Here is a 17,593-nt window from a genome sequence, read left to right on the forward strand (position 1 = left end):
TGTTCCGTCTTATAACGCATGGAGCCCACCTCGACCGGCTTGTTACTACTGCGGCATCCGTGGCCACATTTCCAGGTTTTGCCGACGCCGTCAGCAAGATGAAAGACGTGGCTATGACGGCTTTGAAAGGGATCAGTTTTCTGGCCCTGTGCCACGACGTCGGCGTTCTGACTACGATTATTATCCACGACGTTCCCCATATCCACAGGACTTCAACACTTCCGGTTCATTGCGTTTCCCGCGTCGTCGCTCTCCATCACCGATGCGGCGCTCTTGTTCCCCTCTACAACCCGCTACTTCGTCCTCCGATCACCGCCCGGAAAACAAAGTGGTGCAGCTTCAGGAGGGAAAGCTGCATCTTTTGGACAACGTGAAACTTCTCCGGAGCGCCCGTCAAATGTACTTTTGGTGTGTGTTGAAGGTGTCCGAATCGAAGCCTTGGTTGACACAGGTGCATCGCTTTCCGTTATTAGTGCTGACTTGTGTTCTCGATTGCGAAAAGTGAAGACACCGTATGATGGCCCTCCCCTTCGTTGTGCTAATGCAGTTCTTGTTCAGCCCTCCGGTGTTTGCACTGCGCGCGTTTTCATTGATGGCATCCTCCACCACATTCAGTTCGTCGTGCTGTCATCGTGCACTTACGCGATGATATTGGGATGGGACTTCCTGTCCTCCGCCTCAGCTTTCATCTCTTGCCGTCAGCGAACTATTCATATGACGGACACTGAATCTTCGTCCGCTGTCAATGCCCATAGCCTGCGTTTTGTCACGTCTACCGACTGTTTCATTCCCGCGGGCAATGAGCATACTCTGACACTGACTTCCGACACTATTATTAATGGTGATGTGTTCCTTGCACCGAGCGGTTACTGCATTTCTGGTGGGCTTAGCCTTACTCCTAGCCTAGTACGGTTTCAAGACGGTAGAGCGTTAGTCGCTGTTCATAACCCTACTTCTTCGCCAGTTGTGCTCTCCCAGGGCTCTACTGTGACATGCTTTACTGACACCGAACCTCTTTCGCTGGTACCGCTTCACACCGAATCACCACCTTTGTCTACTACAACTGATTATCACACTGCTGCCGCTGCTTTAACGGCTGCGATAAATCCCGATTTGACCACTGCGCAGAAAGAAGACCTTCTGGCACTCCTGCACAAACACAGAGTCTTATTTGACGTCCACTCCAAACTTCTGGGGCGCACTTTCGTCGCAGTACATCGCATCGACAGCGAAGGCAGTTCGGTTGTACGCCGCCGCCCGTATCGCGTGTCTTCCGCAGAACGGAAAATCATTGCGGATAACGTTGATGACATGCTCAAAAGAGACATCATTCGGCCATCCTCCAGTTCTTGGTCGTCTCCTGTCATGCTGGTTCGCAAGAAAGACGGCTCTGTACGATTCTGCGTCGATTATCCAGCCCATAATAAGATCACGCGCAAAGACGTATATCCGATGCCAAGAATTAACGATGCCATTGACTCCCTCCAGGGTGCAGAATATTTCTCTAGTCTAGACCTCCGATCCAGATACTGGCAAATCGTCGTGGACGAAGCGGACAAGGGCAAGACAGCCTTTGCCACACCAGACGCACTTTACGAGTTCAACGTCATGCCATTCGGTTTATGTAATGCCCCTGCAACATTCGAACGCATGATCGACACAGTTTTATGTGGTCTGTGCTATTTAGACGATATCGTTATTTTTTCTACAACTTTTCGTCAGCACCTTGAGCGCTTGGACAAAGTTTTCACATGCATTTCCAACGCTGGACTCCAACTCAACACAAAGAAATGCCATTTTGCCAGAAAGAACATCAAAGTGTTGGGCCATCTTATTAGCAAAGATGGCGTTCGACCAGATCCCGAAAAGGTTGCTGCCGTGCTTCGCTTCCCTCGCCCTGAAAATCAAAAGCAATTAAGAAGTTTCTTGGGCCTGGCATCCTACTTCCGCCGCTTCATCAGTCATTTTGCGGCCGTGGCGTCACCGCTACACAAGTTGCACACGTCGGGCACTGCTTTCCCTTGAACAGATAACTGCGAACTTTCTTTTCAAGCCCTCAAGCAGGCATTAACCAACGACCCTCTCCTCTGTCACTTCGATGAGAACGCACCAACTTGCTTGCACACCGACACTAGTGGCCATGGGATCGGTGCTGTACTTTTACAGCGTGATACCACCTCACGAGAGAGAGTTGTTGCCTATGCCAGTCGCGCACTAACAGTTGCCGAAAAGAATTACTCGATCACAGAACAGGAATGTCTCGCAGTAGTTTGGGCGATGCAAAAATTTTAACCATATCTTTACGAACGCCATTTCACGGTCATAACCGACCACCACGCCTTATGCTGGTTGTCGTCAATCAAAAATTTGTCCGAACTACTTGGTCGCTGGGTGGTGCGCTTACAAGAGTACGATTTTGACGTTGTCTACAAGTCTAGGAAAAAGCATCAAGATGCCGACGCTCTCTCTCGCTGCCCGCTGCCACTATTAGCTTCGAGTACATCTATCCATTGCTCGCCACTTGAAGATGAGACTAAGTCGTCGCTCCCGTTATTACCGTTATTACCTCTATCGGTTACTGACACGTTATCTTCCAATCGCGTCACTCACCTCGCTTCATGTCAACGTTCTGACCCCCACTGCAACAGCATTATCCAACGCCTGTGCGGAACTACATCTGCACCAAATGCCAGATTACGTCGACAACTGCGACTCTTTAAGCTTGACAACGATGTGCTGTACCGCTGCATACACAACTCGGACGGACACCGCTGGGTACCTATTCTTCCACGTTCGATGCGCACACAAGTCCTTGAAGCCTTGCACGACGACCCATCTGCTGGCCATTTGGGATTCCACAAAACATACCACCGCGTTAGGAGCCGTTTCTTTTGGCCAGGCATGTCTACCTTTGTGGCCAAGTACGTCGCTTCTTGCGTTCAGTGTCAACGGCGGAAACGACCGACTTCGCCTCCTGCTGGGCTTTTACAGCCCATCCCATGTCCCGAGACACCGTTTGTCATCGTTGGGATAGACCTAGTCGGCCCTCTGCCCATAACGCCAGCGGGTCATGGATGGGTCGTGACAGCTGTAGACCAGCTCACACGTTACGCAGAGACCGCTCCCTGACGCTCTAGTTCGGCCTCCGACGTTGCCACCTTCTTTCTAGATGCCATTGTGCTGCTCCATGGTGCACCTCGTGTATTGTTAAGCGACCGCGGCAAGACTTTCATGTCAACAATGCTCGCAAAAGTACTCGGAGCTTGTGGCACAGTTCATAAGACGACATCCGCATATCACCCACAAACAAATGGCTTAACCGAGCGATTTCATCGCACACTAATAGACATGATATCAATGTATATCGGGCCAAACCACGACGATTGGGACAAACTTGCCTTCCGTGACTTTCGCTGACAACACCGCTATCCAACGAACTACGGGATACTCACCTTTCTGCCTAGTTTACGGCCGTTCACCGACATTCACCATCGACGCCGCTTTCTTCAATGCCCCAACTAACACCTCGGCCAGTATACCCGAACAACCCGCCGTGGTTGCTCAGTGGCTATGGTGTTGGGCTGCTGAGCACGAGGTCGCGGGATCGAATCCCGGCCACGGCGGCCGCATTTCGATGGGGGCGAAATGCGAAAACACCCGTGTGCTTAGATTTAGGTGCACGTTAAAAAAACCCTGGTGGTGAAAATTTCCGGAGTCCTCCACTACGGCGTGCCTCATAATCAGAAAGTGGTTTTGGCACGTAAAACCCCAAATATTATTAGTATACCCGAACAGTTCGTATCGAGACTTGAGGAATGCCGTCAACGTGCTCGCTTCAACACAGAAGCCAGTCAGCTTGATCGCAAGCAACGTTACGACATCTCTCGTCGCGACGTCTCCTTTCGTCCTGGAGAGGAAGTGCTCCTTTTGACGACCATTCGTACACCCGGTTTGTGCGAGAAGTTTGAATCCCGCTTCCTTGGACCCTGTATTATTAATGAACAAACATCCCCCGTGAACTATCGCGTTACTCGTGTAGACGTTTCTTCCGACCATCGTTGTCGTGGTTCGGAGATCGTTCACGTTTCGCGCCTAAAACGATTCATTCGGCTTTCCCCTCCTGGCTAAGTCACGGCCTGGCTGGCCGCTTGCGCGTGCTGGGAAATTAGTGTGAGCATTATTCCTACGCTTCATATTCTCACCTGTACATACGCCTGGTGGTGGGGCTCTCACTCGAGAGAATAAAGAAGAGACTGGCTGCCTAAACCTCGTCTTACAATATATATATATATATATATAAATATATGCATACTTGGGCCGTTGTGGTTCAGTAGGCGTTCTTAACACTTCCCGTGTTCGATTTTCGGCTTCTCCTTGTAGGCCACTTTTATTGGCAAAAGACTTTCTAGAAAACAACTTAACCAGGCCCCACAAAACAACGTCAAGATCATCCATGACGTCCCGGCTAGCAGGTGCAGGAGCGTCAAGGCGGCGTCATCAGCTGTTATTCGTTCTTACATTCTTTCTGGCTTATCAGGCATCCTCTCACGGCAAAAGAGCCTTTTTTAAGCAGTGTTGAGGCGCAAAGAGCGAATACAGCTGTAGCGGCGCGGCGATGGAGCTGCGCACCACCCCCGCAGCCATAAACAACTCCGCGGGGCGGGCCTCCCGTGAGCGGACCTTCGCGAGTGTTGGACACCAGGCACACGGACACATGATCCGACTCACTGTGCCGAACGTCGTGCGCGAGCTCCCTTTTCTTATTGCTTTGTTTACTGCTTTCCTTTCACACTAGGTCCGCGCACCGCACTTCTCTATGCTCCTTCTCCCTCTTTTCTCCTCTCTCTCTCTAAAGCCCTCGCCACTTCCGGCGCGCTGCGCGCGCCCGCTCAATTCTCTTTTTGGACAGAATAAACTAGACCTTGTCACCGAAAAGACGTGCGTCCGTCTCGTTTACCACGGCTCTACACAGCTATACCTATTTCTCCCTGCATTGTCTCATTTCTCAGAAACACTCTTGTCCACCCAGCGCTCGGGTTAGAAGACTTGATGATTCTCTTGCGTTTGGACAGCAACGAGTGCGTAAAACAGAGAGACAGAAAGTATACATCCATTGACTCATTTTGCTCACACCGGAGCTCGTCTAAATGGCGGCACGTCTAAAAGAACATCGACAAAAAAGCATAACGTTATCAAACAAGCGGCAGCATGCTCAAGCATATTTGGCCGGTCACGGCTATCGTTTCACAATTTACCGCGCTGGTCTGAGAATACACCCAGGGAGTGCAATAGCGAGATTAACGTGGAAGCGTCAAAGTTGAATGTAGCTACCTCTTCGACGGAACTTTAAATGGTATGCATATTCCTATAAAGTTACTTTTGTAGCTCCACAAACGCACAAGCTTTGAATTACAAATAGTAACGCGCCCCAGTATTCCCCGTCATGATTGCTTAGTGGCTGTGGCGTTGGGCCGCTAAGCACGAGGTCGCCGGATGAAATGCGGGCCACGGCGGCCGCATTTCGAAGGGGGCGAAATGCGAGAACACCCGATTTAGGGGCATGTTAAAAAGACCCAAGCGGTTCAAATAATCTCGGAGCCCCTCTCTACGGCGTGCCTCATAATCAGAACGTGGTTTTCGCGCGAAAATACCATAATTTTTTTTCACGCACCAGTACCTTTACAAACCAACAACGCCCACGGGTTGTGCGAAATTGCGTCAGCACGATCCCTCGCCCACGTATTCTACACCGCAAGGTCACTGACCTCACGGTCGCAGTCGTGTATTGAAGCCGAGGGGCGTGTGAAAAGCATGGGGAAGTATAGCGAGGAATGGGGGAGAGTGTCAGAGATCGTGGCACCAGATCGTGCACGCGCGCTTTGCTTGCTTCTCTAGTGCATGGTCCGCCCTTTCTCGTTGGCCTAAAGAGGGGTGCGGAGAAGTGCACGTACGAAGTTTTGTTTACGCTTTGTATGCTTTTGTTTTTAGCGAAGCAGCGAGACTTTCTTTTTTTTTTTTATTTCCACGTCTGGAAGTTTGACATGCGGTGCTCCCCTTGATGATTCTGGAGTTTTTGAAATTGCAGCAACATGAGGCAGCAACATGAGAATATGTTAAGTACGTGGCATGTTTTGTGCCCCAATACCTTTGAGCATTTCTTCACCGCACTTTCAAATCTACTGAGAAAGTTGGAGAGAACTGCCGCCCGTACTGTGAAGCAGGTAGTTCAATATTTTTTTAATTATTTATTTATTTATTTATTTATTTATTTATTTATATAATGCCCACGCTCGCCCAAAGGCTTTACAATGTGTGTGCATGTACCTATGTTCAGATAGAATATAACAAGCAGTCAGCCACGACTTCTTGTTGTAGCGAATTGCAATCACTTTAAAAGGACTTGGAGTTGAGCAAGTTCGCAGGAATTCATGATACTGAAACGCAGGTGCGCATACACGGAGATAATAAGAAACAGACATGACAACACAGGCGCCGACTATCAAATCAAGAGGCACATTGGTCGCACACTTTGCGGGCACTATCTTGCCGCTGAACTAAACGTAACAGCGCAAACAACTAAGACGAGCCACAAAAAGAAAGACAGGAAACACACTGGCGCTTTCTAACAACTTCTTTTTTCCTTTCGTCGTCGATGCATATATATACCTAGGCCACGTAATCGCGCAGGCGCAAAGAATACACTACTGACATCTGCCAACTTAACGTGTACGTAAACGTAGGAAATCAAATTCTGATTGGTGCAGGGACAACGATGTGTAACTAATGCAATTATTTCCTTGTCTTTTTATGTGATAGGCCTCTAAGGCAAGCCGCGCATGTTCATTCTTGCTTTTTCCAAGAATTATCGTCCGATCAAATCACGCCTCACAATTCGCACCTTAGAGGCCTATCACATAAAAAGACAAGGAAATAATTGCATTAGTGACACATCGTTGTCCCTGCACTAATCAGAATTTGATTTCCTACGTTTACGTATACGTTAAGTTGGCAGATGTCAGTAGTATATTCTTTGCGCCTGCGCGATTACGTGGCCTAGGTATATATATGCATCGACGACGAAAGGAAAAAAGAAGTTGTTAGTCAGCGCCAGTGTGTGTCCTGTCTTTCTTTTTGTGGCTCGTCTTAGTTGTTTGCGCTGTTACGTTTAGTTCAGAAGTATGTACCAACTAGGCCCAAAAGAAGTGTTACTATCTTGCCGATTGTATAAACGCTTGGGCCACGAGGTATGGGAACGTTTTTGCCAAACAGATCTCCTTAGCAGTGTGTTCAATGGGGCTGGTTGGTTCTTTAGAATAAAAACAGGAACAGCGCAACAGAGGACGAGCGAGTAAAGACCACAGGGCAGACCGCTGACTTGCAACCAAATTCTTTAATTGCAGAAGCAGCATATAAAGACATCATTGAATGTGACAAAGAGCATAAAAAGAAAGATACGAAGGATAAGCGTCAGCCACGAAGATAATCCAGTTCTTTTATTGAGAGTGTGAAGGACGCAGAACTGACGCACGCGTCGCCACTTTTGAATATGCAAAATGCTTCAAAGATTTCCAGCGCACGCTTTTCACTATATCTGCCAATTATTTCACGCTTCTTAAAGATCGGGGTGCAACCACACCAGTTACAGTGGACAGCCAGATGGCTCTACGGGTTTCCTTTTAGTGAAGCGGCATGCTCGCTAACGCGATCATTAATGCACTTCCCCGTTTCCCCGATATAGCAACGTTTATAATCAAGCGGGATTTTATATACGACGTGCGTTGTACATTCAATAAAGCCGCAAACATTATTCTTATAACAGTTTTTGCGCACGACAGTATCCTCCCTGTTGACTATTTTGCACAGCCCGCTTAGTTTATTAGGGGCATTGCACACTGCACATTGCTGCACACTGGCATTGCGCATTGCTGTCTCCAGCACGTCGCTAAGACGGCGTAAGAGGCATTTGGAAGACTGGTGGAAGAAAAGTAAGGAGACGACAAAAAACGGAGACGTACAAAATGAAAGTTCCGAATAGGGGGTCAGAAAATGTGGTTGTGGGAGTTCAGAGTGTTTTCTTGCCCTTTTTTTCTTTTTTAACCTAGATAGGACCTTAGGCAGCCTAATAGCAAGAGCTTGGTGGCGCAACTCAACGCCCCGTTTCAAAGGGGACGCTCATAACATCCATCCATCCATCCATCCGCTGATGCGCCGCTGGATTTCTGCTATCCGCGACAGGCGCTTTCGGGAAATTCTTCATAGACTGAAAGAGAACACCCCGTATGTTGAAGTATTAGGGCCAATCGCACCGCTTAAAACAGATCCAGTTCAGGGTATTCTTCCTCTGTGCCACCGAGGCCAACTAGCGTTACTGCACGTTGCACGAATCAATACCAAATCATCATCATCATCATCATCATCCTTATCATCAGCCTATCTCACGTCCACTGCAGGACGAAGGCCTCTCCCTGCGATCTCCAATTAGCCCTATCTTGTGCCAACCAATTCCAACAAGCGCCCGCAAATTTCCTAATTTCATCGCTCCACCTAGTCTTCTGCCGTCCTCGACTGCTTTTCCCTTCTCTAGGTACCCATTCCGTAACCCTAGTGGTCAAATGGTTATTTAACCTGCGCATTACATGACCTGCCCAGCTCCATCTTTTTTCTTCTTAATGACAATTAAAATATCGGCTTTACCCGTTTGCTCTCAGATCCAAACCGCTCCCTTTCTATCTCTTAACGCTATGCCTAGCATTCTTCGTTCCATCACTCTTTGCGCTGTCCTTGTTCTCAAGCTTCTTTGTCAGTCTCCAAGTCACTGCCCCATATGTCAGCACCGGTAAAATGCATTGATTGTACGCCTTCCTTTTCAATGGTAATAGCAAGCTTCCAGTCAGGAGCTGACAATGTCTGCCGTACGCGATCGAAGCCATTTTTATTCTTCTATTAATTTCCTTCTCATAATCAGGGTTTGCTGTGATTAATTTACCCAGGTACTCCTTCACCGACTCTAGAGGCTGACTGGCGATCCTGAACTCTTGGCAAATGGCAAAGCGGCAATATAAATGTAGAGTTTCGAGCCTATTCTGGCGCCTATCACCATTAACCCCACAGTCTGCGTGCGACACGTGTGCATACAGATCGGCACGCACGGACCAGCAAACTGTGCACAAACAAGAAGGCAGCGGCTCAGTTTGTGTGCGTGCGTGTGAGAGGTGTGGGCGGGCGCTGGAGGTAGATATTTCCCCCGAATAGAAGACTTCTCTCGTCCCCGGCTTCTTCATTCCTCTCATCCTCCCTTTTCACGCTTCGCGTAGCTCGGCGGTGAGAGCGACTCGTAAAGAATCAATAAGCAAGCTCAACCAAGTCTACGTGACACTCTCGACATGATTGACGTGCTCGCCGGGATGAGTGATTCTCGCTCGCACCGCGCCTCTCCTGCTGCCCTCATCCACCGCAGAGGAGAGCTACTTGCGGAGGAGGATGCAACCGTTCAGCTTCCACAGCTGGCGACTGCGTGTGACAAGGAAAGAGAAAGGCGTGAGGGATGGCGGGGCGTAGTTCAAGTGGGAGGCCAGCGGCGTGAGCTGCAACATGCAGCACGACTCAGGGGCGAATATTCGAGATGGCGCTCTTGGTGACGCGAACGAATGCCTGTCGCGCCGCCATAGCTTCATTTCCTGGCCAAAGGAAGGCTCCTGAGTGTTCGAACTGGTTGGAAAGGAGCTGGTGTGTTTTCTTCCCCTGTTTTCTTTTCCCTGGCTTCATTTATTTTGGCACGTGCGCGGACTCGTTTCCAGGAAGGGAGGCAAAAAGTGGCCACGAATTTTCCACTTTGGCGCAGGACCGGTGCCTTGACCCTCGCCAGCATGTGGCCACGCTTGCTCCTGATCAATAGCACGAGTTCTGGTCATTTGATAGAGGCAGGTCAATTCGACAATGCGAATGGACCATGAAGTCAGAGTAACCTCTTTTTAGAAGCACTCGTACCTTCTTGTCTTTATTTATTCCTTCTTTTTTTTTTTCGGGCAGCAGCACTTTAGATTCTAGCTCTAAACTTGAATGCACATCGCTATCCACGGGAGTATTTATTCATGCGCGTGAGATGTTTTGTCTTCTTAGAGCAATGCTTATTACGTGAGTACAGGATGGAACATATCGGTTTACACTGCTTAGTCATAAACGTGCTACCATTGATAAATTTAGGAAAAGAAATTACTTTGGTATGGACATAACTAAAGCAAAAGGCATTTTCTGCTGTTGAGTTGTAGTTAAGTGGTTATGTTGCCCCGCAAATTTTACGAGGGTCGTTCAAGTCAATCCGGGGCTTTCTAAAAAAAAACAAACGGAAGAAAAGATTTCAAAGTGTGGAAAGTGGATTTATTTTTCCACATAACCTCCAGCTATAGGTATACACTTATCGTAGCGTTTAACTAACGCCTGGAATGCTTCGCCATAGAAAAATTTATTCTTAGGGCGGAACCATTGTAGGACTCCATTCTTCACTTCAACATCAGTGCTGAAATGTTTTCCTCCAAGAAATTCCTTTTGGGGCCTCGGGGGCCAAAACAGGTGGAAATCACATAGTGCTAAGTCAGGACTATAGGGGGAGGTGTGGTAATATCTCCCAGCCAACTTCCTGGATTGTTCGGAATGTGCGTTAAGTGGTATTCGGTCATGCATTGTCTTGCAAAAAGACCACATCCTTTGTGATCAAGCCGGGATGTTTCTTTCGTAAACTCTTGTGCACATCACGCCACACGGCAGTAATACTCACAGTTGATAGTGACACCATGAGGTAAAAAGTCTACGGGAATAATTCCCTCTTTATCCCACGATACACTTGCCATCACTTCACGAGCAGACGAAACTGTTCGAAATTTCTTGGGAGGTGGTGATTCCGTATGCTTCCACTGCATCGATGCTCTTTTGGATTCTGGGGTGAAATGGTGAACCCATGTTTCGTCACATGTCATGATGTTATTTAAAAAATCCTGGACTTCCCTTTCGTAGCGTTCCTTCAGTTCTCTACAGATTTCAACTATTTTGTATCTGTCAAAAGCGGACAGCTGCTTTGGGATACAGCGTGCAGTCACTTTTCGGAACAACAAATGATCATGAATTATTGTGTTCACTGTTCCTAACGAAAGATTACACACCCTTGCAATTTCACGACAGGTTATGCGATGAATGTCCACGATCAGCTCTCCCCGCGCTGAATGGTCTCAGGAATAATTACCGTGGGCTGTGATACACCACGACCGGGATCGTCACTAATAGAGATACGGCCATCTTTGAAGCCCTTAATCCATTCAAATGTCTTACTGCGACTGAGTGTCTCATCACCGTACCGATCCTGAAGTCTTCTGTAAATTTCAGCTGGTTTTATGCCCTCGTTCACTAAAAAATTGGTCACAACACGCTGTTCAACGTAGACGTTGACACTGTTGTCCGCCATCTTGGATAACAGGCTATCCAGAAAAGCGGGAAATAAGCGCGGTCTAGCAGTAACAGGACACAGATGCCAGTTTCTACCGCATATAAAACCTCCAGCGTAGGCGTGCATTGAAACCCGGAAAGAAAAAGAAGTCCGAGATTGATTTGGACGATCCTCGTATTAACGCTAACGCTACATTAAGACCTTACGAATATTCAAGCCCCCATGGCTGCTATCATGATCTAGTAATTGCTCTGTGGTATTTAATGTTTTTTGAAACAACACAGAGCTACGAGACACGTCGCAGTTGAGTTCTATACTGACTGTATTTTACCACCTCGGGAGTTTTTAACCGTGCAACCAATGTTCGACCCGAGCAGGGGCTTTCCTTCTTTTTCTTTTTTCACTGTGTTTCTTTTATATTGGGACCCGGCAACCGCGGCCCAGGAAAGAAACCTCACGTCCTCAGCTGCAGAACACCATAGTCGCTTAGCGGCACCGCAGCAGGTGACGGCGTAATGTAAAAAAGCAAGGCTTTCCCAACATTGTGAAACTGTGCATAAAGAACTATAAGCGTTTCCGTGCTTAGAGTGTATGGTTCGTTGCTCTACATAGAAGCGGTTTGGTTTCTACTCGTGGAAATAATTTAACTACTCTGCTCACTCCAACCCACTTTTAAAAAAAAGGAAAGAAAAAACGCGCTTGTATTAGCAGCCATCTCAGACCAGCTGCAACTTTTTCTTGGTGTTACTTTTCTTTTCTTTCTTTCTTTTTTTTATCCAGTAATGACCATCACACACATTTCGTGCCTATGCTTATACCTGCATGGCCCGTATTAAGAAAACTCTCTTTCGCTGGAATTCCTCGTAAAAGAAAACTTCAAGCAGTCTCCTGATCCTACACATGGCATTAGCGAAGGCGCGCCGCCATCCAGTCAGGTGTTAGTTATATATGTATATATAATACAGGGTCTGTTCTGAAAGCAGGACAGACCCACAGAGAAGCACTTCGGACAGGTTTTCGCTGGGCGAACCCTCAATCCACGCGCCGCCGTGCGTGGATGGAGGATTGAGGCCGAACGGGCGGACGAGAGCCGGTCTGCGCGGTCAGGATGGGTGAAGGGGGATGTTGGGAAACGCTGGGGGAAATAGCCAATCGGCTCTCAGCCGTTCAAGATAGCAGGTCACTTGTACGGTAAACCTCTGTCAAAACGCCTCGTCACGGAGAATCCTGGAGCGTTTACTGGATAAGCGATACACGATAAAATTTTCTGTAAAACTTGGTAAAATGGGCAAAGACACTCACGGCATGATTAAGGAGGCCTACGGCGATGCTGCAATAAATAGATCAGGCGTTTTTGAGTGGCACAAGCTGTTCCGAGAAGGTAGGCAAAGAGTGGAAGACGACGGCCGCTCCGGACGCCCTTCGACCAGCAAGACCAACGAAAATGTGTCGCGAGTGAAAGATTTACTGAACAGTGATGGCAGGATGAGCATCAGAATGATTGCTGATGACTTGAGCATTCCTCAAACCAAAGTTTTTGAGATCGTGACAGAAAACTTAGCCGTGAGGAAAGTGTGCGTGAAGTTTGTGCCATGAGTGTTGCCAGAGGAGCAAAAGGCCCACTGGAAAGCAATCTGCCAGGATATTCTTCATCATGTGAATGAAGACCGCGACTTTTTGGACAATGTAGTGACCGGTCACAAGACGTGGATGTTTGATTATGACGCGGAGAGCAGCGGCAGAGCTCAGAATCGCACAACCCTTCATCCCCACGCCACAAGAAAGCATGAATGAGCCAATCCAAGCAAAAGGCTATGCTCATTTGCTTTTTCGATCGACATGTAGTCATCCCGAAAGAGTTCGTACTTCCCAGACAAGCAGTTAATGCAGTTTTTTACGTGGAACTCCTCAAAAGACTGCGAAAACGCATTGTTCGTGCCCGCCCAGCCATCGACAGCAATTGGCGGCTGCAGCGTGACAACGCGCCGAGCCACACAGCGTTCCGCGTAGGGGAGTATCTTGCCCAGCACATGGTGGCCACGCTGCCTCAGTCCCCCTACAGCCACGGCTTGGCCCTGCCAGACGTTTTATGGAGAAAGCAATACTGCTCACACTTTCGGCCCATCGGTGGTCGTGGCGCCATACAGCTGCGCGTCACGTGACCGTATGACGTCACGCCAGACCGAGAGACGGGGCCCCAGCTCGCGGCATCGATGGTGGAGGCCAGGGAGGAAGGAAACTAAGGAGAGGGCCTGACGTCACTCTTTGTGAAGCGAAAGTGAAGCCGAAAGTTGGCGTTGCTCATGGCGTTGCTGCGCCTATTGGGCCAGCTCTCCTCTCTTGTTTACATTTCTCGCGAAACCACGCCGCGCTGCGCGCAACCGTGCTGCTCGACCGGCGCGCTCCGCAGCAATACTAAGCAATCGTTAGCACGTTAGCATGATTCCGTGAAAGAGGGCAACATTTCCCGCGGATATTTCTTCGTCCGTAGCCATTGCCGTGGCGCGGTACATGGCGTAGAGTTGCATGCGCGTTCATTTCACGAACTTTAGTTCCTCCTGTCTCACCTGGCCACAGCAACATCCGGTAGAGCACGGTCCAGATAACGCAGCGCAACAAAACACGGAGACCAACGCAAACATGCCCGCACGGCGCCTTTGCCACGGTACGAAACCTACGGAGCAACACGTGTGAGCGCACAGAAGCATAACAAAGCCGCCATTGTGGCCCGAAAGGCGTGGCCGCTACAGCAAAGAATTAAAAAAAACAGCAAAAAGAGGAGAACCTACTACGTCATTTCCTCCACACTTTTCTCCTAGCGCGCGGAGGGGGTAGGGCCTCTCCTCAGTTTCCTTCCTCCATTTTGGAGGCGAAGCCTTGCGCGCCGCTGCTGCGGCGCTACCGGGAGAGGGCGCTCGCTGGTGTGACGTCACGCTAGGAGGATAAATGTTGCTACAGCTCGGCTCCTCGCAGTGGTCGGCGCGCTGCCTTGCGCTATGTCGGATGATGTATAGCCATAAGTTTAACAAAGGGCAACCATGTCCACACCATCAGCCGAACCAAGGCGCAGCCAAGGGTATTGCTTTCGCACTCTTCCAGGCTTAACCAAGCTAAGCCTTCAGCCGATTTTTTCTATTCGCGAGAATAAAATCGACGCTCAAGGGAAAGCATCACGGATCGGTAGAGGCAGTTCAACAGGCTGTGACGAGGGAGCTCGACAGCATTCCGGTCGAGGCGTTCCTGGAGAAAATCAGGCCTACTACTTTCAGAACAGACCCTTTATATTACATATATATCTCATGCAGAAAATAACGAAGAAAAGGGAAATGAAAGTGAACGAAAAGGTGACGTGCGGCCGGTGCGATCCGAATCCACAACCTCCGCAGTACGCGTGCGTTACACTACCAATTGCGCTACGGCGACGGTGATCAATCCGTCCACTAACTTATGTATTTGTGTTTACTAAGGCTAGCCGTAGGAGTGTTGGCCAGCGCCACTCAGAGCCAACGTGGGCTCTGCTCTCCTAAGATCACGTGTTGCGTGACGCCATCGGGCTAAAAAGCATTTTACACATTCGCCCACTATGGTTCTGAGTGGTGCTGGCTAACACTTGCGTAGATCTAGTAAACATAAACACCGTAGTGGACGAATTCATATCCGTCGCCGTAGCACCATTGGTAGTGCAACGCACGCGTAATGCGCAGCTTTCGGATCCCACCGGTGACCTGTCCGTCCACTGTCTTTTTCCTTGTTATTTTGTACTTTCCAATTTCAACCACAGTTAATTTCCCTGATTGTCTGTTGGTTTTATGTGGTCATATATATATATATACATATATATGAAGGAAGAAGAGTACGACGAACGTTGAATAAGCACAGTATATTGCACTGACTTTCGGCGGGTTAACCAGCCTTTGTCAAAGTCATATATATATATATATATATATATACAAAGGGTGTCCCAGCTGACTTTAGCCAGAGTTTAAAAATATGGAAGGCCACGTAGCTGGACAGAACCAATGTAATGTTGTTTGCCGTCGCTTGGAGATGGATTATTTTTTTCATTCTACTTAATTACATGATGAGTCCTAATTAATTATTCATGTTCTCAAATATTGTAGAATAAGTTAAAAGTTTCAATGAGAAAATTGTAGAGCACCATGAAAAACTCCCGCGACAGATTTCTGTGGCTCAATACGTGCTACATAAAAGTGTTTTTCCGAGCGTGAATGAAGCCCGCAAATGCATGGAAAATTGCCGCATGACTGGCCCCCCGAGGTGTATGTATATATATATATATATTGTTTAAGTCCTAATATGGTAACTTTGACCGCTAATATCCGTCTTTCAAAGCTGACGACGAATCAACATTTCTCCTGGCCTGTGTTTAGTTACACGCCCCAGCTATATGCGCAGGGCTGTCGTGTTGCGCTCAAGTATCAGTGCACGCAAGGAGCAGGGAATGACGCTGAAAATAATAATTCATTTATTTGCCTGCGGTCGTTCTTTGCGAGGCAGCAGCAAACAACAGCGGAATAAGCATCAATTCTCGTCTGCGAGTTGCAGCGAAGGACATGCAGAACGTTTCGTAACCTCACAGCGAAGCATAAGTAACGCGGCGACCCCTTTGACTTAAGTCCGCAAACTTTATCAAACAAGTAGCGTTATCAATTCCCTCGATCTGCTAGCGTTTCCTTTAAACAAACGGATTTTGTTTACGAAATTACGCAAGGCACGTTCGCATTCTCTGCTCGCGCATGCAACCTGTTCAGCCTTGCGGTATAAACGCGCCCACTGAACAGCCGCCCGTCACCTCCCGCAGCAAGCGAACGCGTGTGCAATCGGCGGGCGCGTAGAGAAGGCAATGAAAATAATTACGGCCAATTTCGTTTCCCTTTCGAAAGGACACGCGTCTGAGGACAGCGCTCCGTAGGCCGCGTGTCCTTTGGCGCTGGGAATTCTCAGGCGTGCAACCACTTTGCGATTCGCTTCCGCCTCCAGCCATACGTGTGCGGTCGCACAATGTGAGCCCCCTCTTTCTTTCTTTTTCGATTTCCCGAATTTGCAATCCTCAAGGCTCCACAGCCTTTCGCTATCCTGGCTGCCGCTCCCTTAACACCGCGTCCAAATACTCCCCTGCGTTATTGGATTCGTAGGTGCATTTGCCGAGCTTTCCTCGTCTTTATTAGCGCAGCTCGATCACGCGGAGTGTATCGTAACGTCGATCACCGACATAAAACACACCTTGCGGATAGGAATTGGGCGTATCTTTCTTACTTTGTTTTTGTTTGTCCTGGGCTTCAAACCTTGAGTCAAAACGTGTGAGGGTCAGTAAACGTTCATTCAGGGGGAGCGACAAAGAATGTGGTCGCAGTGTTTTCAAGAAGAAACCACGCTTCTGTTCAAGCAAACGGCGTCTGTGGGACTTTTATCGGAGATGGCTCCGCGTCGTAAACGCCGTGGGATGGGGGACGGCGTGACTGGAGTCGCTAGTGTTCTCAACTGTCCATGACGAGAAGGCGGAAGTATTTCTAGACAGCTTTATGTGGCACTGCAGGGAAAGCCAAACTTGTGCACGTGTCTCACAATACGCCAAACATTCCGTCTGACAGAGCTCCTTGTTTCGTGGAACAGATAGTGCCAGCAGCGTATAGCTTTCCATGAGTTTCGCATTCGCCCGAACGCGGGTAGGAAAAGCAGAAAATAAGTCAGATTTAACACTCAGTGGTGCATTTTGCCCCACTTTGTTGTTACAATTAAGACTTTCTTCCTGAGCTTAATTTTACGCCGATGATAATGTGGGATTCTTTGTTTCAGCGACCCTCTTACACTCGTGCGCACTTTGGCTCCGTAGCATTGAGTAGTTCTACCGTTGGAATATTTTTTGGACACGGGCTAAGGGCGCCAAATTCTCAAAGCTCTCGGTTCGCAAGTGCCCTGGTCTTCGCTAAGATCCGGCATCAGGACTGGCACGAGTGTGCTCTTGGGGACAACGGTAGCGTGAGAGCCTTTTGCGAATACATGGGAGCCGTTCTGTAAGCAATCGTTACCTGTGTATTTATTTCATAGCATCTGTCACGGGATACATATAGCGTCGATAATGATGATGAGACCTCAGGACAAGTAATGACGAAAGACAAAAAGCAATGATAAAAG

The sequence above is a fragment of the Dermacentor andersoni genome, chromosome 1 (assembly GCF_023375885.2).
Source record: "Dermacentor andersoni chromosome 1, qqDerAnde1_hic_scaffold, whole genome shotgun sequence".
Classification (NCBI taxonomy): Eukaryota; Metazoa; Arthropoda; class Arachnida; order Ixodida; family Ixodidae; genus Dermacentor; species Dermacentor andersoni.